The 21,874-nt window shown below is 49.7% G+C and overlaps 1 protein-coding gene across 3 annotated transcripts in view; it reads left to right on the top strand.

The window, feature by feature from the left end:
• Positions 1 to 6,573: 6,573 nt before the first annotated feature.
• Rnf144a (ring finger protein 144A) overlaps positions 6,574 to 21,874 on the top strand; it is a 125,045-nt gene continuing 109,744 nt past the window's right edge. For 2 of the 3 annotated variants that reach the window (XM_057784547.1, XM_057784539.1), the window contains exon 1: positions 6,574 to 6,732. The gene's annotated coding sequence lies outside the window, so the exon portion shown is untranslated. Of the gene's footprint in view, positions 6,733 to 9,988; positions 10,088 to 21,874 lie in introns of those variants that run through there. The other variant, XM_057784531.1, reaches the window with a different exon arrangement.

Genomic DNA, 21,874 nt, shown 5'->3' with positions numbered 1-21,874 from the left:
CGCCACTATGGCCTTGTCACAGTGAGAAAATGTGTCTGAGTATCCCTTAGCCATCTGTCTTGTTGGAGCAAAGGGAGCTTGCTTCCCCATCTTAACACAGCTCAGGTCTCTGAGGAGGATTGTGAAGCAGAGTCAGGCTGGTAAGAACTCAGACAGAGGGCCTGGGGGCATTGCTGCAGAGTCTGTGGAAACCCTCTGCCCTTCTCCAAGGTAAGGGATGCTGGGCAGGTGTGGATACCCCCAGCGGTACCTACTGGAAGCATCTTTGGGTGAGGCAGTTACTTTTGGCTCCCTGTAATTCTTGGGAAGGAGATCTCCAGCATCCATCACCCCAGTCAGCAGTCAGGGCCTGGAGTGCTTTGGTTTTATCTGTGTGGCATACGCATAAGACCCTGGGATATCCGTTGCCTTATAGAAACCTAAACAAATTATATACAATTACAGTGCTCCATTGCATCACTAAAAACCTCGCCCAGACCTGGGTGTGGAATACCATATGTTGTCTTCATGTTCTCTTTATTTTGAACCTCGAGGATCACATGGATGGGGCAGTGTCCACTGTGATGAGATTGGGAAACCTAGTTGTCAGGGGCACAGACCTGGGGTCCCTTCCTGAATCTCTTCCTGGTTGTATTCTGTCTGGACTCCTCCGAATGTTAATATCTGAGATTGCAGCTTCTCGGTTTCGATTTAAGATTGGCTGCTGCACCTTGCTTAGCACTGCGCTTGGTTTATCTCGAGAGACAAAAGTACGTGCTGCTCAAAGCTAGTAAGTAATGAGTTAGTTTAGAAAGGATGGTGTTGCAATGATTTCTACAGCTTAACACACACAGACCTTCCAAGGAGTAGCCAGAGACTCAATGGCTTCGTTGGGGCTCCTGTTGACTCAGTACACAGCTAAAAGGCCGATATGGTGGAGTCAGGCGAGTCTGAGGTTTTCAAATTCTCCTCATGGTCTCACCCAGATGTGCACTTCCTCTGTACACCCAAGAAAGGCGCTGCATGCCCTAAAAGCAAGAGAGATGGAACCCTGAGGGTGAGACAGTATATCTCTGCCATAACCAAGTCCACTTACGTCGCATGTAATTTAATTATTCCTTCTGAGTTGAGAAAGCCTTTAAATTTGTCGAGCTGCAGGGACCAAATTCTATTGATTACTAAGGAAAAGCAGTATAATAAAGAGCCAAAGATGGCTGAACCAGCCAAGAATCTTGGGGAGCAGCGTACTGATGCCACTGTCAGGCAGAGATTGCAGAACTGGCCTAAGCCGCTTTGTGCGTCAGGCTTTCGTATGAGTGATGAAAAGACTGAGCAGAGATTTCTCTCTTTTAGATTTTGGCTCTCACTATATTCTACAGCATTCTACAGAGATCGATGGAAGGCAGGATTTATCTACTTTTACAAAAAGGACCTCAGGTAGCCTAGGCTAGCCTATCACTCTCTGCTTAATCAAAGATGACCTTGAACTTCTAATCCTCTGCCTTTACCTCCCAAGTGCTGGGATTGCAGGCGTGTGCCAATACTTCTGGTTTATACAGTTCTGGGCATTTGTGCATGGGAGACAAACACTCTACCGACTGCACTATATCCCTAGCCCCCACTCACTTCCTTTGACAAGTATGTATTGAATGTCTGGAACTTTCTCTGTCAGTGTGGAGAATGGCAATGAATAAGATACACCATGCCTCCATTCTGGAAGGAAAGCCGAAATAGAAAGGCCTTTTTTTTTTTTCATTAACAGCTCAACCTTTTCACTAAGTGTCATTTATTTTCCCGCCTTTGGGCGACGCTTTTATTTTTAGTATCACACATATTCTCTAAATTTTAGTTACACGTGGGCATATTCCAGGTGCTTGCCTTTGCTTGCTGGGTAAATTGGAGTCAAAAAAGTACAAAATTTGTTAGCTAGACTGGGTTTTCCATAGAAACAGAGCCACTGGAAAAATATTGTGTACATTAACACACATACACTATAGAAAAAATCCATATGTATCCATATGATTATATCATATAAAAGTCCAAGATCTAATGGGTACATTAGCATGGTTCTTGTGACTATGAAGAGCAGGGTTCCTAAGATCTATGGACAAGTAAGATGCTGGTGAGATTCAGTTTGAGCCCACAGGCCAGAGAATCGGATGGAGTTGTGTGGATAATGGGGAACAGGCCAGAACGATTCCTGGATTCTGAAGTTCAAAAACCAGGTACTTCTGTATGGGAGGGCAGGAGAAGATGGACGTCCATGCCAGCAGAGAGCAAACTGCCCAGCGCTTACCTTCTGTTCTCTTTCAGCCTTGAGTGGGCTGGACCCTGCTACTAGGATGGGTGGACCTTCTTGATCTAGTCTGCTGGTTCCAGGACCAGTCTCTCCTAGCACTCTCAAAGACACAACTCTATGGACACCTCATAGCCCAGGCAAGTCGACACATGGCTTGCTATACGGTAGGGGCTGGATGTCTGAGCTGTAGGTGTAGATGGGGCTGCCTACTGAGACCATGAACAAGTACCTGCTCTGGTCACTCCCTGTCCTCTGAGAGTTTACCCGCCTCATCTTTGATGTGTCCTGGTTTACAGAGGGACCTTTTATCCCCAATGCACAGTGCGATCCCCGAGAAAGTGTGAACCTGTATTCTGATGTCCCCATTTCCTAAGGACAGTGATCATAATGGACGGGGACCCAGCCTACTCTACTCTGACTGCATCTTAACCAATGCCACCTGCAATCACCCTCTTTGCGAAATGCTCACACTTTGAGATGCTCAGAGCTGGATTTGACATAAATTTCTTCAGGGCTGGGGAGGACACAGATCGGTTCACAGCAGTGTATGACTGTCACAGAGAAATTGCCTCTTTACTCGTACCTTCTGGAATGTCCTCCGTTTGGAGGACAGTATCTCTGCCTCGTGTGCATATGGTACCATGGATGGATACATATTCCTGAGACATCAAATCTGAGAAAGAGGAAGGCTCTGAGGTAGGCACAGGTGTGGCTGGGCCCCCTACCCACGATGACCCGAGAGTATCAGGAACTTTCTTCTTTCCTGAGGCTTTGTCCCAGGGTGTGCTGCTCACTTCACCTGGAACAGGGGACAGTGCAGAAAAGCACACTGTGTGCCCTTGCTTTGGAGTGCCTTTCAGAATGAGTTTAACAGGCACAGATGGGCAGGGGTGGGAGGTTAGACCCCAGGTCTCCTGAAACAAGAAGTCCTTGGGGATCCTGGGTTTCCCTAAGGAGAAGCTGAAAGAGGAACTGTCATTTAGTTTTGCACTTCCCTCTAGGAACAGAGAGTCAGATTTGCATAAAAATAGCAAAGTGAAGACAAGGCAGGGGGTCACAAGTTTGAGAAAAGCCTGGGTTAGATTGTGAGTTCTAGTGCAGCTTGGCTACAGGGTTAGACTGTCTCAAAAGGAAAAAAAATAAATGAACTGAAAGAATGCGGATTCTATACATAGAATGTGCAATCAGAAGTTTAGACGAACTGCATTGTCTACTTTGTTCTTTTTCCCCCCTCTTTTAACTGTAAGCCACAACTTTGAACTTCCGTCAATTGTGTCTGGTAAAAAACCACACAATGGGTTTCCATGGCTTCGGCCTCTATGCCGTTTATGTAGGCACCAGTGCTCTGGCCTCCTTTCCCCTTGGCATCCACTGCCCACTGTGAGTGATCACAAGGGACCCAGTGAGCGACAGTGAATGACACATCACTGGCACAGACCCTCACAGTGAGGTCTTTCAAACAGGCTCAACGTGACCACCTTGGGAAGGAGATGGTCAGTTTTCCCCTGGCAAAGGGCTGGACTGAAGAGCCACTATGAAGGTAGAATGGCTTTAAGAGCCAGGCAGTTTTCTGGGGAGAATGGCATTAACTGCTAGAGCTCAGAGGAGCCAGCTTCTGATGGAGGAGGGTTATCTTTCTATCTGTTGCTTTCATTGGTTATATAATAAAGAAACTGCTTGGCCTCTGATAGGGTAGAATTTAGATAGGTAGAGTAAACAGAACAGAATGCTGGGAGAAAGAAGCCCAGTCAGTGAGTCGCTATGATTCTCCCACTCCAGACTGACGCAGGTTAAGATCTTTCCTGGTAAGCCAGCTTGTGGTGCTACACAGAATATTAGAAATGGGTTAGATCAATATGTAAGAGCTAGCCAATAAGAGGCTGGAGCTAATGGGCCAAGCAGTGTTTAAAAGAATACAGTTTCCGTGTAATTATTTCGGGGCATAAGCTAGACATGCCAGCGGCTGGGTGCCGGGGACGCAGCCCTGCCGCTCCTATTACAACAAGTTTCATTCATTACTGAGCACTTACTACAACCTGATTCTGTGCGAGATTTCACCGAAAGATCCCGTAGATGGACAATGTAAGATCTGGAGTAAGTGCCCAACACAGGAAACACAGCAAATACCCTAATCCACATTAAAAACAAAACAAATAAAGACATCTTCAAAGAGCAGGGCATGCGGAGGGTAATGGCAGATTCAGCAGGCTTCATAGATAAAACTGGACATGGACGGTGTGGTCCGCTGCAAACCCCGATTTCAGTGGCCATGTGGTGGCCTCAGTCCATTTTCGAGAAAGAGTCTCATTCGCCAACACCCCAGGTCAGGGCAATGACGGTGTGCTGTCCCCACGTAAGCACTGATGATGGAGGCTTTCCCGCCAAGCTCCAGATGCACATAGTCAGTGTGTTTTTGATCCTTTGTGTCAGAGACATCACTGAATACCTTAATACACCTGCTTCTTCCACTTGCTGTGAGCTTCCAGCCTCCCCAACAAAATCTCTCAATCCTTCATTCATAACTTCACTCCCCAACCAGGCCTGGGGAGGTCAAAGCTCAAGCCTTCAGGCAAAACTATTTCTATCTTCCAGTGAGAGGCCGAAGCAACAAAGTGCCGTTGTTAGGGATCTTCACACTGTGAGCTTTCTCGAACAATGGCATTCATACAGAATCTGAGGCAAACCAAGGCACTAGGAGGCCAGCGCGTGTCCTTGTTTTGTTTAGCTGACTTGTGCTTGTTTGACATAGGGTCTCGCTATCTAGTCCAGTCTGGACCTTGAATTTTCGACCCTTCTGCCTCATAGCTCAGAATGCTAGGATTGCGTGTGTGAAACACCTCATCTAGCAAGTACGTAGTTTTGAAGATCAGAGACATTCAGCACAACTGGTGATGATGTGGCTGTAGGGACTGAGGAGACAGCTCAGTCAGTGCAGTGCTGGCCAGGCAGGCCCGAAGACCCGAGTTTAATACCCAGCATCCATGGAAAAATGAAGGTGAGGTGCATGCCTGTTATCCTAGCACTGAGTAATGGGGGTGGAAAGTAGAATCATGAGGGGTCCTGGAGCTTGCTAGCCAACCAGTGTGGCTCCGTTAGAGGGCTTCAGATTCAATATATATGGGAAAGAAAGTGGATACCCCAGCATTGACCTTAGACATGTGTGCATGCCCATATACACATGCATAAACTCAAATACGCACACACAGATGAGAATGTACCAGTTGAAGACAGAATGGACAGAGTTTTAAAATCCCGTTGTAGGGCAATGGGGGGGGGGCACACAACGAAATGACGATGATGAAGTCAGACAGGCATGACCAGAGAAGTCAAGTTAGTTAGCTAATGGAGCCTTTCATTCCCCCAGTCAAATGGTGTAGTCCTCCGCTGCTTGGACCCAAATGCTTCATAGAACATCTTAGTACAGGGAGTGAGCATTGATGTGCTGTGTGTGTTTAGGATAACCCCAATGGCCTTCTGTAGTTAATTGTCAGCTCCTGACATTCCCAAAACCTTCCAAAAATATCCTTACAGGCTGGGGGGCCAAATAGTGAAAACATTTGCCTGTGGGGACATTTCATTCTAGCCATCACATATACTGACAGGCTTTGTTAGCGTTTGCATGGGTGACATAGATGGAAGACACGAACTTCCAGGAACTACCAGCGGGAGCGAAAGGACAATAGCTCATGGGGATTCCCAACCAAGTGGTGGATCTCAGGTTCTGAGAGAAAGCATTGAAATGCTGTGGTCGCTGCTTCCCGTACGTGCGCAGAGCATTAGCCTCAGACCAAGCAGATTGAGGACTCTTCGTTATCCATTAGGGTGAAAAGATGTTTCTTGTCCGTTGGCTTACAGTCTTCCTCGTAAAAGTATTCGGGCGGGACCATCAAGCAGGCGTCTGGCAAACCCGAAGGCTCTGACTTACATGGCTGGGCTCCATCCAAGGGTCCCAGATGCCCCGCTGAATGATATTCCCAGCTCCTGACTGGTAGGGTCAGGCTGATTCACGCATTTCTTCCTAGCTGCTGGTACTTGTTTTTATATAATTAAAGCAGGGGTCCACCTTCAGGCCGTCTCTTTTCATCCTTGCTTTACTCCAGGGCACACCAGTATCACGAAGGAGACCTGGACCCTGTCTTTGATTGCTCTAGGGGGCTGCCCGCCCGGTCCTGGTGCATGGACGTCGCGGCACCTCTGGACGGCAGGGGGCGCCGGCGTGCGAACTGGCTCTGTCTCCTGCGCCCGCGCTTAGTGCGCGCTCGCGCCCCGCCGACCCCGAGCGCGCAGTTCTCGGGGCGCAGGGCGGGGAGGCAGAAAGGGCGCTGCGCTGCGGGGCGGGCGGGCTGCGCGCGGGAGGCTGACGGGGGCAGCGGCGCCCGCGAGCCGGCACCGGGCGGGGCCATCGCAGCCGCGCGCAACGAGGCCGAGCGGGAGCCCGGACCGCGCGGGACCAGGTGGGTGACGCGCGCGTCCCCTTTGTGTCGGCATCGCCCGAGCGGGCCGCGCGGGACGGGGCTGTGCGGGGCTGAGATCGGTCTCCCTCCCCTGCTGCCAGGCGGTGACCCGCGGGCTCCAGGGCGGCGTTTGAGAGCTCTGCTCCCGGTGTCTGCTCGGGTGGCGCCCGCGTCCCCCTGGCAGCATGCACTTGGGAATTGTGCCCCGCGGGGCAGTCTCCAGCCTCAGGCGCGGGGTGCTCTGGGCTGGAATGGCCCGGGTGGGCGGTAGTCTGCAGGCCTTGGGTGCACTCCCACCGCGACCTGGTCGTGGGCAGAGCGAGGGCGTGGGGAAGGTCGGATCCGTTCCGGCCGGCGGTTGTGGCGAGTATTCCGCAGTGCTCAGCTGCGCCTGGACATGGGCATCGTCCTTTGCTGGCCTCTGGCCCAGGAGTCCCTGTGTCCCTTGCGCCCAGCCCGCCCTAGGAAGTCCGCTCAGGTCTCGCGCATCCCGCGCTCCTCAGCGCTCCGGGTTTTCGACACCATCTGTGGAGCTCAGCGTTTTAATCGCTCCTGCTAACAAGAGACTTCCTGGCCCTAGGGCGGGAAGAGGCGACTTTTTCACCCTAGGCGGGTCTTTGGTGGTCCTAAAGTTTGCTCTTGTCTCTTTTTTGGTCTCTTTTTCCGAGAACATTTTAAAAAGAATGCTTCTTTTTAACAGTTATCTACAGCTTGCTTGGTGGTGTGGGGTCAAAGGCCGGGTAACAGGGAGAATTAGACAAGGCCCTGGAAACCCTTCCCAGGGTTTCTGTGACCTAGGATGGAAGGACAGTCCAGGCTTGCTTAGGAGAGTTTTAGAAAGAAAGGAAGTGCCTTTTAGGACTGGTGCCTGGGAGACAGAGTAATTCCTTCTCAATGATGCTGGCCAGGGTGAGAGTTTAGACATGCTACACCAGATGGGAGGTCAGGTGGCCACAGCGCCCTGAGATGAGAGGGCAGAGACAAGGGCCTTTCTGAAGGAGGAACATGGAGTCAGATGACCTGTGGGGGCCTAGCCGGGGTGGTGGGAAATGCCCCAGCAAAGGAATGCAGAGTGTGAAGGACCTTCCCTACGGGGTTGCCTCCTTTGCTCCCAAGGAGCCCAAAGACTTCCTCATTATGCCTTCAACCGTGATACCAGAGGTCCCGAGTACTTTTTCTTGTTTCTGTCTGCCACAGTTTTGCTTTTTATTACATTTGAAGGACTGCTCAGGAAGTATGTCTAGAGGGGTGTTTGAATTGCAGGCCAAGAGTCTGGACTTGCCTCTGTGGAGTGGGAACCATGGGTGGTCTTGCAGGAGGACAGACAGTACCCATTGCTTCAGAGTAGCTATGGGCATGTTGGAGAGGGAGACCTGGGGCCGGGTGTCCCTTGTGGCCTTGAGAGTCAGATACTACCCTTCCCCACACAGACCTATTTCACTAGCCAGGGTTCCATGCAAACCTCCTGGGAAACTGAGTGCACCTCACTCAGCTAGAACTGGGGGGAAAATTTCCAGATCCAGCACAATTTGAGTTCTGGAGTAAACATTTTGATAGGAGCGCTGTTTTTTAGTTTTTAAGCAGTGAGGTTTTTTTGTAGGCTCTCTAGGTCAGGCTGGCACTGTGTAGCTGAAGCTGATCTGAACTTCTCCAGTGTATACCACTGGAGTACTGAGATTCATGGAATGGACCGCTGTTCATTCATTTTATGCAGGACTGAGCTTCGAACCCAGGGCCTTATGAATGTGACTAGAGTGTCTGAAGATGTTCCAGTTCTCATGTCGATACCCCCCTACCCCATCAAGGGGAACGGCTGAAGGTTAAGCCGAGGCAGACAGAGTAAGGAGTCCGTCCTCAGGAGAACCGCTGAAAAATAAACTCAGGCGGATGAAGCAGGAGCCCACAGGCCACAAGCCAGTGGGAGCCCTGGACCGTCGTGAGCGTGTATTTTACAAGCATCTTTCAAAACTCTCTTTGCAAGCTGGCAGTGCCCGTTTCCAGTCTGTTCCTAGACGACGTGGCTTCTTCTGGGGCCTCACTGTGGCTTGGGACTTGGAAAAGAAATCACGCACCGTGTTACAGCAACTGCCGTGTTCAGGGCTAATGTGCCGTTCTGCTTGCAGCGGTAGGGCCCTGCGCCAGGAGCCACGTTGCCTGACTGACTGAGAAAGCTGTTTTTTCCACTGTGGTTCCTCACTTGGCCTTGCTGCCTACTTTTGTTCAAATATCTCCTCTTGGAGGCCTCTTTCTCCAGTGGCAGAGAGAGCTGGCAGAAACCTGTCACGAGCTACTGAGAGTTACTGAGGACCCATCAATACCTGTAAAACTATGAGGGCACTGTGGCTGGAGAGGAGCAGTCTGGTGCCCTGGCTACATGGTGCTGGTGTGTATCTGGTTTGGAATTAGTTCTTCTGAACATCTATGGTCATTTCCCTCTTCTCATATTGGAATAGGACAGGGATGTGTTTGCTATCCCGGGAGTCCACGATCTCCAGCTATTTGGGAGGATGCTCACCTGACCTAGTGGTACCTCTGGCCCCCTGGGATGTTTCCATATTGAGGCTGCTTTGGAGGCTGTGTGGAGTGGATTCTTCCTAGGAAGGCAGACTGTCACATTTCTCCTGGGTCTTTGTGGACAGTGCCCCTCATTCCTTCTAGTCTGAAGAAGTTATTTGAGGCTAGCCTTCTTTGTTTTCCCAATTGCGGATACACATGGAGACTTTTTTTCTTAATCAGCTAGAGAAATTAATTGAAGCCACCGTTCACACTTCTGCTGGGCATTTGTTCCCCGCAGTGTTCCCACCCAGTCCTCTGACCTTGGCAAGTGTCTGCTTGCCAGGATGGCCCCAGTTCCCTGAGGACAAAGTCTTGGCCTAAATGTTCTCCCAGGTTCACGAGCAAAGCTGCAGTTCGTCAATAGTGTTTTTTAGAAGAATCGACATTATAGAATGGCCTGCAGACACGGCCATTTGTGCAGACTTTTAGAAAGAAAAGGTAAAATTTTCACTCTCTGAAGGCCGGCTGCTCTCCAAGACTGCGCAGTGGGAAGCTAGCTACTGAAGCTAAAAGGGCCTCCTAGCTACTCCGCAGAACTCTAGCAAACCTTCGTTTCATTGAGTAGTAGTTCTCAGACCGTGGGTCCCGACCCCTTTGGGGGTAGAATGACTGTTTCACGGGGGTCACATACCTGGTATCCCCCATATCAGATATTCACATTACGATTCATTCATAACAGTAGCGAAATGACACTTATGAAGTGGCAATGAAGTCGTTTTCTGGTTGGGATCACCACGGCGTGAGGAACAGTATTAAAAGGTCGTCCCGTGAGCAAGGATGAGAGGCACCGCCCAAATGTGTGAGTTCATAAACCAGATGCAGGCTTCTAGGGGAGGGTCAGCTCCCTGGAGGTCATGTGACAGCCCATGTTTGAGTGTGCACTTCTGATGCCGGGAGGGGAGGAGACAGAAGTGACGTCCACTAAGCCTTGGTCATGTGCCGGTTGTGAGACTCATACGGACCGTGAATGCAGCTCTCACAGGCATAGGACAGGTGTATGGCGCCATACCCCAACCTGCTGAGGGCAGGCGTAGTTCAAGGTCTCATAGGATGCATGTGGAAGTCAGGCTTTGACTTCAGAAGTCTGCAGAAAATGAAGACTGTATGGCCTTGATCTAAAGTGTGGAGAACTGGAAGCGAAGACCTTAGCAGGTAGATTCTGAGGTGGGGTGGACAGTGTTGGAGATATACAGAGTGTAGTGGGCCCTGAGGGAGGAGACTGCTTAGCAGGAACCAGCAGGTGGTTAGCCTCGGAGATTAGAAGGTCAATGTCAAAATCAGGATATAGCAAGAAACACCTTGAGCTGGGTAGGGACTTAGGACAAACACAGAGGCACTGAGATCATCTTGGGGACATGGGCATGAGAGAGGGAAGGGGCAGTGACAGAGTCTCACTCGGCACATAGTGCATTCATGTCTGGTATCTTCTGGAAGGTTCCTTAGTATGTTTTCATTGCCATATGTGTGGGGTCTTTCTCCTTAGGATTCTCATATTTACTCCTGCACAGCTGGCTCATGGTAGAGGTCAGAGTTCAGAACAGGCGAGTGAGAGCGTCAGATGGTTGTCACTGTCAAGAGGCATTTCTCCTGAGTGGCCTGTGAAGGCTTCTGCAGACGGCAGCAGCTCCTGTGGGTATTGAGAACTTCCCAGCAGGCCTCATATGGTAGCATGGGCTGGGAGATCTTCTTGGGCCTCTCAGCATTCCTGTAGTGCTGGGGATATCAGCTGTTTTCTGTTCCCGTGTTCAAACTCCATGACTGAAGCACCTCCAGGAAGAGAGTTAGTTTTAGCTTCTCGCTCCAGAGGGATAAGAGTCCATGATGCATAGCAAACAGCAGCAGGCTGGATAACCAGAGTAGGAAGCAAAGAGCTCACGTCTGCTACTTCAAGGAGAAAAGCAAGTGTAGTGGAAGTGTTGAGAGGCTTCAAACTCCTGAAGCCCCTTCTAGGGACACGCTTCCTCCCAAATGGCCTCAGACAGCTCTGGGGACCAGAGACACAATTCCCGAGTCTAGGACAATCTCATTCAAACTATCCAGGATGGCAACCAGGAACGGTCTCAGAGTCTGTTGTGAATAGGACTGGCCAGCTCAGCTGTAAGGACCGTAAGTGTTTCCTACAGTGAGATGCTTCTGGGAGAATGTGTTAAGTTTCAAAGAAGCCATTTCTAGGCAATCTCTGGGTTAGGGCATGCTTGGTTTTATGGGGTGGGTCTTGAGGAAGAAACTGTGTGATAGATAACATCATCCTAGGATGTCCCCTGACTTCCTGGGAACTGGCCAGACAGCCCACCTAGGATTGCTGCTCTGTTACCTGACCTGTGATGCTCAGAAATTCTGCTTACCACCCCCATCACCCCACCCCCATCAGGGGCTCCTTGTACCTTCTTGTAAAGGTGATTTCCTTTCTCACATCAACCACTGAATGTCTTTGTCATTCCCTTGGCCGGCCCCATTACACCCTCCCCAGTGACTCCGTGGTCATTCCCTGAAGAAAGCCAGCCTGATGTCAGAGGCCACCATTGTCCCTGCCTGAGTCTCCACGCCACTGTAGAAGGAGGAGTTCCCCTTCACAGAAGCCTTCAGAGCTTGGCATCATTAGCCCCCTTTTCTGCGTTTCCATTCTTAAACATGAGCACACAAAGCCAGCGTCATCACCACGGTATCTCTGGGCTTGCCTGCGATGCTTTGTGTTGGTCCCCTTCTGTCCCTCAGCATTCTGTGCACTGACTCCTGATTACTACCTGCTCAGACACCTCCAGCAACCCCATGGCCTGTGTGGAGCCCCCAGAGCCCCTGAACCCCTGGGTTGAATAGCCTGCAATCCCAGGGCTGATCTCTCAGTAGCTGCCAGCTTGGAACTTTTTGGTGCCATCTTTATCAAGACAAGACTTCAAATGATCTGCCCACAGATAACAACTTTTTCCTTATCTGGAGACACACTCGGGTGTCTTCACTCCTTCTGACTGTGGCTTTCTGCAGAGAAGGAAATGGAAGTACACCTAGAGGAAAGAGGCTGAGCCACAAAAGGCTCAGGCCTAAGCCTGGGCCACACTAGCCCTGGCTCCCTTAGGCTCAAGCTTTCCTAGGCCCTGGCTTTCCTAGGCATCCATCCTCCTAGGCTTACATTGCCTGAGGCTCAGCCCCCACCCTCTCTCCTCCTAGAGGTGGATTTTTCCCAGGAGGTGCTCCGTAGCAACTTTCCCTCAGAAGCCACGGTTGCATTTATCTAATCTATTCTAGTGATCTGTGTAACTTATTTCCTCTACTAACTATGAGCTCTACAAAGGCAGGAACTTGCTCGCTTGGGAGCTCTCCCCTCCCCGAGGCGCATTACACTCTTCCTGAATGAGCAGCTACAAGGGGGTCTCTGGGGGCAGATCCTAAGTGAAAACAAGGATAGTTTAACTGTCACTGTCCAGCGTGACCACAGGACATCCCACGCTACTGGCCCTTTGTTTGGAAGTTTGGATTAAAGCTGAATTCATTAAGTCAGGTTGGGACACTGGGTCTGGTGTGAGAAGGGTATACTTCTCCCAGAATGCACAGGGGAATAATTGGGGTAGTGGGTTTGGTACGCTGAGTAGACAACTCCATCCTGACAGTGCCCAGGGTCTGACAGACTAATGCTTTATCTGCAGTCTGGGCTGCGTGCAGTGCAGATGAGGAGCGAGGAGTGGTCCTCTTACCGAGGCATCCATAGTATACCAGAAGGAGCCATACGATGAGATTTGTCAATCATTAGGACCACGGACTAGGCTGTACCCAGCGGGTTTCTGCAGAAAGACACAGTGGCTCTGCATTGTGTGCGATGGTGATCTGAGCAGATTAGCGTCAAGACAGGTACTCTCTGGTGCAGAGAGGGACTGACTTAGCAGCAGCAGGTTAGCATTTGAAAGTGCTAAAGAGATGGGTTGGCGTGTGAACCCCAGGAGCAGCAGGGCGGGGTGTGGGGGGTCACTCACCCTTCTATGTGAAGTCCTTCTGATGAAAGACCTGAGTAATCTCCCCCAAGCAAGGGGCAGAACCCTTTGTAGGTGTGCTCGCCAGCCACGGTGGGAGGAAGGCTTGTGCTCTTCCTCACGGATGGAGAAACACTTCCTCAGGGATGCAGGTACCCTCTGCCTTAGCGGAGAACAGCCTATGGCTTCTGAGGACTCCATCCGTGCACTTGTGCGCTCACAAGCGTGGGCAGGTACGTCCAGGACCTGTGCACTGGACGTGTGCAAATAGGATCAGAAACACAGATTCATTTTCCCTCACCTTCCCCCGTGGTTCTTGGTAGCCTGAGCCTGGGGGTGTGTCATTCCCTAAGGCTCAGCAAAGCAAGGGCTTCCAGATGACTGTGGGGTTGAGAAGCTTAGGAATTTGTTGGCTAAAAGGTGTATATAGAAATCTATAACCACGTGGGCAGGGCTAGGGTTAGATGCTCGACGTCCTCAACTGGACGGGTCAGCTGCCTGGGTGTGCGTGTGGACCCTGATTCCTTCTTTGCTGCTTAGAGATGGAGCTGCCAGCCTGATAGGTGAAGGGACCAGATATGGCAGGAAATTCAAGAAAGAAAAAAGAAAAAGATTCCATCTCTCTAAGAACTGACCTTTTCAACATGTCTCCCCAATGTCTGTCCTTGCTCTAGACTCTCCCCAAGTTCCCTGTCCTGAGGCCCAGCACTTTAGTGCTTAGAGAGGAGAGGATTATTTCCTTGCTATTTTATCATGCGAGCTGGCAGGTTACACAGAGTGAGATGGGGGGCGACCACAGGTGATAGGCTGGAATCCAGGCCAAGGTGTCACTCTGGTCCCGTGAGCATCTTTTTCTCTGCCTCTGTGCCATCTGTCCCCATAAGGACCAGTTACACTGGATGAAGGCCCACCACCCTGCTTAATGGCATCTTAACCCGAAAAAACTAACAACGGTATATTCACTAGTGCCCTTTGGTGTGTGTGCATATGTGTATTGTGTGCATTGTATGTGCATGTGTATATGTGCATATATGTGTATGGTATGTGTGTGTGTTGATGGATATGTGTGCGTGCATGTGTTTATGTGTGTGGTTTGTGTGTGGTGTGTGTTGATGGATGTGTGTTGATGGATATGTGTGCATGTGCGTAGTGTGTGGTTGATGGATATATGTGCCTGTGTGTAGTGTGTGTGTGGTTTGAGCGCTGGCTAACTTTAACTGTCATCTTGACAAAGCCTAGAAGAAATCCCTTGGGAAGGTGGTCTCAGTTGAGGAATTAGTGACATCAGGTTGGCCTTTGGGCATGTCTATGGGGATTGTCGCCATTGTTCAATGTAGGGAGGCCCACCCTGGATGTGGACAGAACTGTTTAAGAGTGTGCAGGTAGCATGGCTGAGTCTGTTCTTCTGTGTTAACTGTGGATGTGGTGTGACCAGCTGGCTCACGCTCCCACCGTGTCTTCTCTGCCGTCACGGACTGTAACCTGGAAGTATAAGTTGAAATAAACCCTTTCCTCCTATCTGCGGCTTTCGATCATGGTGTCTTGTCACTGCCATAGAGATGAAACTAGGATAGTATGGACCCACGCATGTGCACGCATGCACAGGCACACATGCACACACATACACATGTAAGCACTCATGCACACCTACGCCCTTCAGTAACTGTTAGTGTTTCCACGTTTTCTTATATGTCGGTATATATTGGTGTCTATTTACTCGTCACAGGGTATAGGGATCAATGACTGGAGACTGATGTGGCTGCTCCCGTGTCCCTAAGAACTGGGCACTCTTTGCTTCTCCATCCTTAGTCTTCAGGATACTGGCTTTTGCTTGCACACTGGCCTCAGATGACTCGCCTAAGCTGTGTCTGTATTTCTAGTCGTCGTGTGTGAGCCCTGGCATCTGCCCTCTTTCCTTAGGAGGAGAAATGTTTTCCAAACCCACTATAGACACTAGTCTGCTGTTGGGCTGGAGCTAGGCTGTGTTAGCCCAGGAGTGAGAGATAGAGAGAAGTGAGAGCCTGCAAGCCTGGTTGAGCTCCAGAGGCCAGGGTGAGACAGAGTTCATGGTTACAGCCAAGGGTTGTGCTTGTCCGTGCTGGGCTTCAATCAGCAGCTTTCCCTGTTATTCCTAGAAGAGCAGGAATCCATATGGGTCAAGGTCCAGGTGGATGTTTGTACAACTTCCGTGCTCTTGATGTGGTGGGGGCCCCTGTGTCTTTGTTCCCAGGCCCAGCATGGGTTGTAGTCTTTGTATCCCCAGTAGATTAGTTGCATCTGCGTCTTTCCCGCGAAAGCCGTGCAAGTTCAAATGCAGTCTCGGCTTTTCATTATGTTTGTTTATGCTGTTAGCTCTTATTTACTCTACTCAAGTGTCAGAGAGTGCCTGCTTCTGGAGATCTGAAGGCTGATTGAGGACTCTATAGGGAGGGTAAGGACTTAGACGTGGGGATGAGGAATTGGTAAGGCCTTCCTATAACACATAGGGCATTATATTCTGTGGTCTGCAGAACATGAATTCCTAAACGATTGGAATTTCCTGTGTTCCGCTTTCCTTCTAGAAATCTGTTCAGCTGGAACCCACAGAAACCCTCTTCTCCAGCGCCACAGCCTGTCCCTCGCTGATGGCTGTGGAGTGGCTGACCCTGCAGGTGCGTGGATTTCCACAGGCTGGGTGAGGCTCAACTAGGCCCTGTAGCGTCCTGTGTCTGGTAGGAACGCATCCTGAAGGACCTGGCCTCTGAGACAGTCATGCAATTCCCGCAGGCCAATTGGCTGCAGCAAGCGGCTCTTATCTCTTAATGCTTTAATACTTTCTGGCTTCGTTCCTCTTTGGCTCTCAGCTCTGCTCCCTTGACAGTGACCTTGTTTTTTCTGCGTCCTGAATTCAGGCAACAAGTCCAGCTCCAGTTAGGAGCAGCAGCTCGACTGGGCCCATTAGTGACAGATGTAGGCTGTGAGTGGGTCCTGCCTGTCTGGCAGATAGGGGCTGTGTCTCGAGGTGGCAGGACCTCCCTTCTGTGGCTGGCAGCCATAAACACAGGCAGATGGAGGAGATGGGACAGCCCTGGAGCCTGCGTGTTGTGGGGCTTAGCAGCTGGCTCCTCTGGCTCGTCCTGTGTGAGCTGTGTGGAACGTGGGTGAACAGTCTGAAAACACAGTGTGGAGCACCCGCAGGAATTTCTCTATGAATCACATGTTGAGATGGCTTTATTTTGGCTGCATTGGGTTAAATAAAACACGTTACTAATTGGCCTGGGGAGATGGCTCTGTGGTTAAGGTGCTTGCCACATAGGCATGAGGACTCGAGTTGGAATCTGTCGATCTGGTTTAAACGCCAGGTGGGTGTGGCAGTCTGTCTACTGTAATTCCAGCCTTGAATGGCAAGCGCAGGCTTCCCAGAGCTGGCCAGCTAGACCGAGTTTGACTGAGAGACCCTGCCTCAAAGAGGAGTGTGGAGGAGCACCGAAGGGAAACGCCTGACACCCGACTTTGTGTGTTGCCATATACATGTGACATATACACATACATGTATGTGCATACCACACACACAGAAAGAAAAAGTACAGTACCTAAAATCAGTTAGGACAGTAGCTCCCTCTTCCTCCATCTTCTCCCCACCTCTTCTTCCTTTTCTTCTTCTTCCTCCCTCTTTCATCTCCTCCTACCAGAAAATACAGATTTCTGTGTGGTGTGCAGTTGGCTTTCTTTTCCCCTGGACTGTGGTGTGGCCATGGAAGATCTGAGAGAAGCGAGCTTGCAAAGCTAATGACTGTCTGACCAGGCCTGTCCCTCTAGAGCAATCCCTCTCGGCCCCTGGCTGCATGTTGGGCGTGTTAGGTGCGTGCTGTGTGTTCTCTGATACTGTGTATTGAGTCTAGCTGACACTCTGGGTTCCCGTCTAGCTTGGCCCATGCGTGGACACCTGCAACCTCTATCATCAGGGGTCAGCTACTCGATGGACTCAGTTCACCATCAAGTTTGATTCTAGAGTTCTTCAATTGCTTACTTACTTATTTTTAATGCGGAGAATGTAGCCTTTTCCTTAACAAAACTCTTCAACTTTGAAATATACCTGACCGCTCCTCACCTTTGCCTCAGGTTAGTTGCCAGGTGTCGCTGCCGCCATTTCTTCTCCTCTGTCTCACCAGCCCCTTACACAGCTTCTGGGGACTTCTTATCATTCAGGCCTTCTAGGTTCAAAGTAAGTAATAGCCATTGAGGGTTCAGGGTAGCTGGTGACTAGGAGCCTCTCTGTGCTCGACTCCTATGCCTACGTAGGCTTGTCCTGAGTGCTAAGCCGATGTCCCAGCCAGCGGCTCTGTCACCCAGATTCCACTGTCCTTCCGTGACCTCTGTGCTGCTAACCTCCTTTCTGAGGAGACGCGTTTCTTTGGCATCTCTGTGTGAGCTTTCATAGCTGCCCCGTAGTTTTTCCGTGTCTCTGAAGCTTGTGGCTTTGCCTGGCTTGTGTGTGCACTGTGCACCGGGCCTCTTGGCAGACCCCTCCCTGCCCCTGGCCTTAGTCTTTTCTCACTTTGCCTCTGGCTCTGGTGTCAAAATCCTGGCTCTCCCACTTCCTGTCCTGTGCAGTGACCCTGTGTGTTTCCAGCAGGAGTCAGGCCTCGTGGCTTCCCCAGGTGGCTCTGGCATGACGAGCACACACGGGAAGGAAGACACCGTCCCTCTGCTCCCTAGACCGGCAGAGAGCTTTGCCAAGTGGGATGCTTTTAAAGCCTGAAAAGAAACGTATTAGTCTTGAAATATGAAGAGACAGACCGGGTATTCATGTAAGCACATGTGTTTTATTGTGTCAACAAAACAGAATGCTTGTGACGCTGTCTGAAGTTCATGTACAGTGCGATAGAGTCCATGAACTCTCAGGTGCAGCTCAGCATTCAGGCCAGAGCTGGGATGGAGGCAGAGCGGGGAGAGGTGTTCTTGCACATCCTTGCTCTGAACACTGTTTTGTGCTGTCTTCCCAGGCAGTAGGGAGCAGCTCAGATTCTTGGGTGACAGAGCAGTCCACGGACTCCGTCAGGAACAGAAGGATGTGCCAGGCATATTTAAAATTTTCTCTCATAGCACCTTGCAAAACGGACTGAACGTTGACCTGAACTGTACGTTGAGCCTAGTGATATCTGATTGCCATCCTAATACATGGGAGGCTGAGACAGGAGGATAACCGTGAGTTCAGACTATCTCTAGAGTGAGTTCCAAGCCAGCTGAGGCTGCATTGCACGGCCCTGTCTCAGAAACCAAAAGGAAAGGGCAGCTTGACGGAAAAGGAAGAGAATCCATTAAGATCACCCATGAGGGGCTGAGGGTTTAGTTTAGATGGCAGAGTTCTCGCCTGTGCATTAAATCCTTGGCTCAGTCTCTAGCTACACACACAGTTGTAACCTCAGCACTCAGGAAGTAGAGGCAGGAGGATGAAAAATTCAAGAGCATTAGCAGCTACATCGTGAGTTCTAGGCAGCCCGAGCTACACGAGACACAGTATATAATTAAAAAGGTCGTGCTTGAAGGTATGCTTTGGTGATTTTCAAAGTCACGCACGGGAATAAACCAATGAGCAAATAAGGAAAACTGCCCAACGTTCACACAGTCCTAGTGTGTACTGGTTTAGTTATACTTGACTTGTGTGGATCCCAGTCTGCTTTCTACACCTTTCTGTTTATATAGAGATAGGGTATAGTCACACTGGTGGGCAGCCCTAATAAGGACCTTGGAAGATAAGATAAAGGTTTTCTTAGTAAGCATGAAATCATTAGTGCTTTTTGGAAAAGGAAATTAGCTCAAAGGAATTTATCATATTTAAAAGCTGTGCTCTGAGAAGGAGGTGAAATGTATCATGTTGACTCAGTCAGAGAAATAACCCTCTTGCCCTGAGCTTGGGGAGGGCTGGGTGAAGGACAAATGTGTTGTTTTTCTTTGCCATCTAGCCACAGTGCTAAATGTGGAGAGAAATAAGTGATTTATTCACAAATGCTTATTGTTTTCATTTTTGTTTTTATAAATGTAATAGCCCCAAACGGAAAGCATCTAAATATGGTTAAATAAACATCATCTGCAAATTGGATAAGATTTTTGGAGATTGTGGCCCTGGGAAAATGTTTAGACTATTAAGCAAAAATAATTGTGAGACAGGATTTCGTGTAATATATGGTTTGGTTTATCAACATGGAAAATGTGCTAAGGGAAAGTCTCATAACTCACAAGGAACATGAGGTTTTTTAATTTTTTAATTTTTTTTGGTTCTTTTTTTTTCATGGTTTCTTTTTTCTTTTTTTTTGATTTTTCTTTTTTTAATTAATTAATTTATTTATTAAAGATTTCTGCCTTCTCCCCACCACCACCTCCCATTTCTCTCCCCCTCCCCCATCAAGTCCCCCTCCCTCATCATCCCTAAGAGTAATCCGGGTTCCCTGCCCTGTGGGAAGTCCAAGGACCACCCACCTCCATCCAGGTCTAGTAAGGTGAGCATCCAAACTGCCTAGGCTCCCACAAAGCCAGTACGTGCAGTAGGATCAAAAACCCATTGCCATTGTTCTTGAGTTCTCAGTAGTCCTCATTGTCCATTATGTTTTTTTTCCTGTGGTTTTGTAGTTGGTGCCCTGCATCCTCACTTGGGTTCAACCAACCATGGACTGAAAACATTCAGGGTAGGACCATTCCCTGTCTTGATTTTGCTCTTGACTTTATTACAGAGGTGCACACTGGGTTAGGCAGCATATGCAAAGCAGAGAGAATGTCAGCTATACAGGAGCTTGGGCATAGGTTCTGTCATCAGTGATGGGGACACAGACACAGCCCTTATTCTCCCTATGCAGGACCTTGGCTCCTCTCTCCTTAGGAGCCCCCAATTAGGCAAACCCAGGATCCCTGGTCTCACAGATCAAGGAAAAGGATTCCACGGTGAACCAGGATAAAGCAGGATTGGAGATTTACCAACTGACATTTTAAATGCAGCTCTTAAGCCCAGGGATTTTTAGAAAGACAGATGGTCTGAATAGTAAATGGACTCCAGAAGGAGGAAGGTGGACTTCTCTGGGGCAAATCACAAGTAGGTTTTTTTACAGTGAGTGTATGTGGGATTCTGTTGGTTCTGGTGCTGGTCAGGTTTTTTCTCAGCTTGACACAAGGGAGAGCCATCTGGGAAGGGGGAGAATCAGGGAAGGAATTGCCTCCTCAGTGTCAGCAAATCTGGGGCATTTTCTAGATTCACGGTTGATGTGGGACGACCCAGTCTACTATGGATAGACTCTCCTGGACAGGGGATCTGGGCTTGTACAAAAAATCAGGCTGAGCAAACCATGGGGAGCAAGCCAGTAGGCAGCGCTCCTCCATGGGCTCTGCTTCAGTGCCTGCCCCGAGTTCCTGCCCCGAGTTCCTGCCCCGAGTTCCGCCAGCATGTCCCTCGGTGATGGACCGTGAAGTGGAAGTGTAAGCCAGATAAACCCTTTTCTCTTCGTGTGGATCGTGGCATACGCCACAGAACAGAGACACAGTAGGATCAGTCTCCAGTCGCACCTCTAAGGGATGCTAAGGTCCCATTCCACTGACAGGAAGGGGAAAATGTTCGAGGATATTCCTTGGGGAATGGAGTTGTGAGGTAGATTAATGGACATCCTTTAGATTTATGACCAAGAGTAGTTCTAGAAACTCAAGGCTGATATTGCTTGGGCTCTATGTAAGTACACTTTGCTGACTGTCCCTGAAGGGTGTCCTAGGAAACTCTCAATTGTCTCTGTGGCTAACTTAGGCTTTCTGGGCATTTCTGATGTTTTCTGATGCCGTCGGCAGGATCGACCAGATGGAGGTCTTTCTCATTCTTTCCCCCATCATCCTTCCTGCCTTTCTCTCCTGCCTCAGCTATGCAGAGACTGACATTTTACATAAGGCCTGGGGCATCTGTAGATGTTGGTGTCTGTGGGAGGCAGAAGCTGAGGCCACCACTGGCTTGATCCCAAGTGATGACTGTGTTTCATTTTGTAATAAAATATATTATTTTAGTTTAAAATGTAAAACAAATTATAGATTTTACCTTATTTTGTATGTATATATGTATGTATTTGTGTGTGCATGCATGTGTGTGTGTGTGTGTATACAGTCATGCCACAGCACGCCTGTGGAGGTCAGAGGATTTGCAGGAAGTTCTCTCCTTCCATGTGATTTCTGGGATTGAACTCAGGTCATCAATCTTGCAACAGATGCCTTTGCCCACTGAGCCAGCCTGCCAGACCTCCATCAAATTTTTTTTAAATGTAAATTATGGCTCACCCCAACACACACGGTATTATTTCCCACATGGCAAGCATTTCAGCAGATGAGCCTGAGGTCTGCGACGGGCATTCTGCTGTGGTAGCTTAGAGAACAATGAGTAATCGACCAGGAAGGAAGGAACCCCCTGTTATTAAACTAAACAGCAATGCAAACATCAGCACTGTTTCAGAAGGGCTGCTCCGTTGGCTCCCGTGTAGGTCAGGCCCCTGCAGATCTGCCTGCCATGGTGAACCTCAGAAGGGAGGCAGGAGCCTGTGGAATCGTCTTGCATGGCTGACACCTCCCAGTGTGGCAGCTGTGGTCAGGGATTGTGCAAGAGGAGACAAGATGAGGTCAGA

The sequence above is a fragment of the Chionomys nivalis genome, chromosome 1 (assembly GCF_950005125.1).
Source record: "Chionomys nivalis chromosome 1, mChiNiv1.1, whole genome shotgun sequence".
In the NCBI taxonomy this organism is placed as follows: domain Eukaryota; kingdom Metazoa; phylum Chordata; class Mammalia; order Rodentia; family Cricetidae; genus Chionomys; species Chionomys nivalis.
Note: the sequence above shows the minus strand (reverse complement) of the source record. Positions and strands in the feature narration are given on the sequence as shown.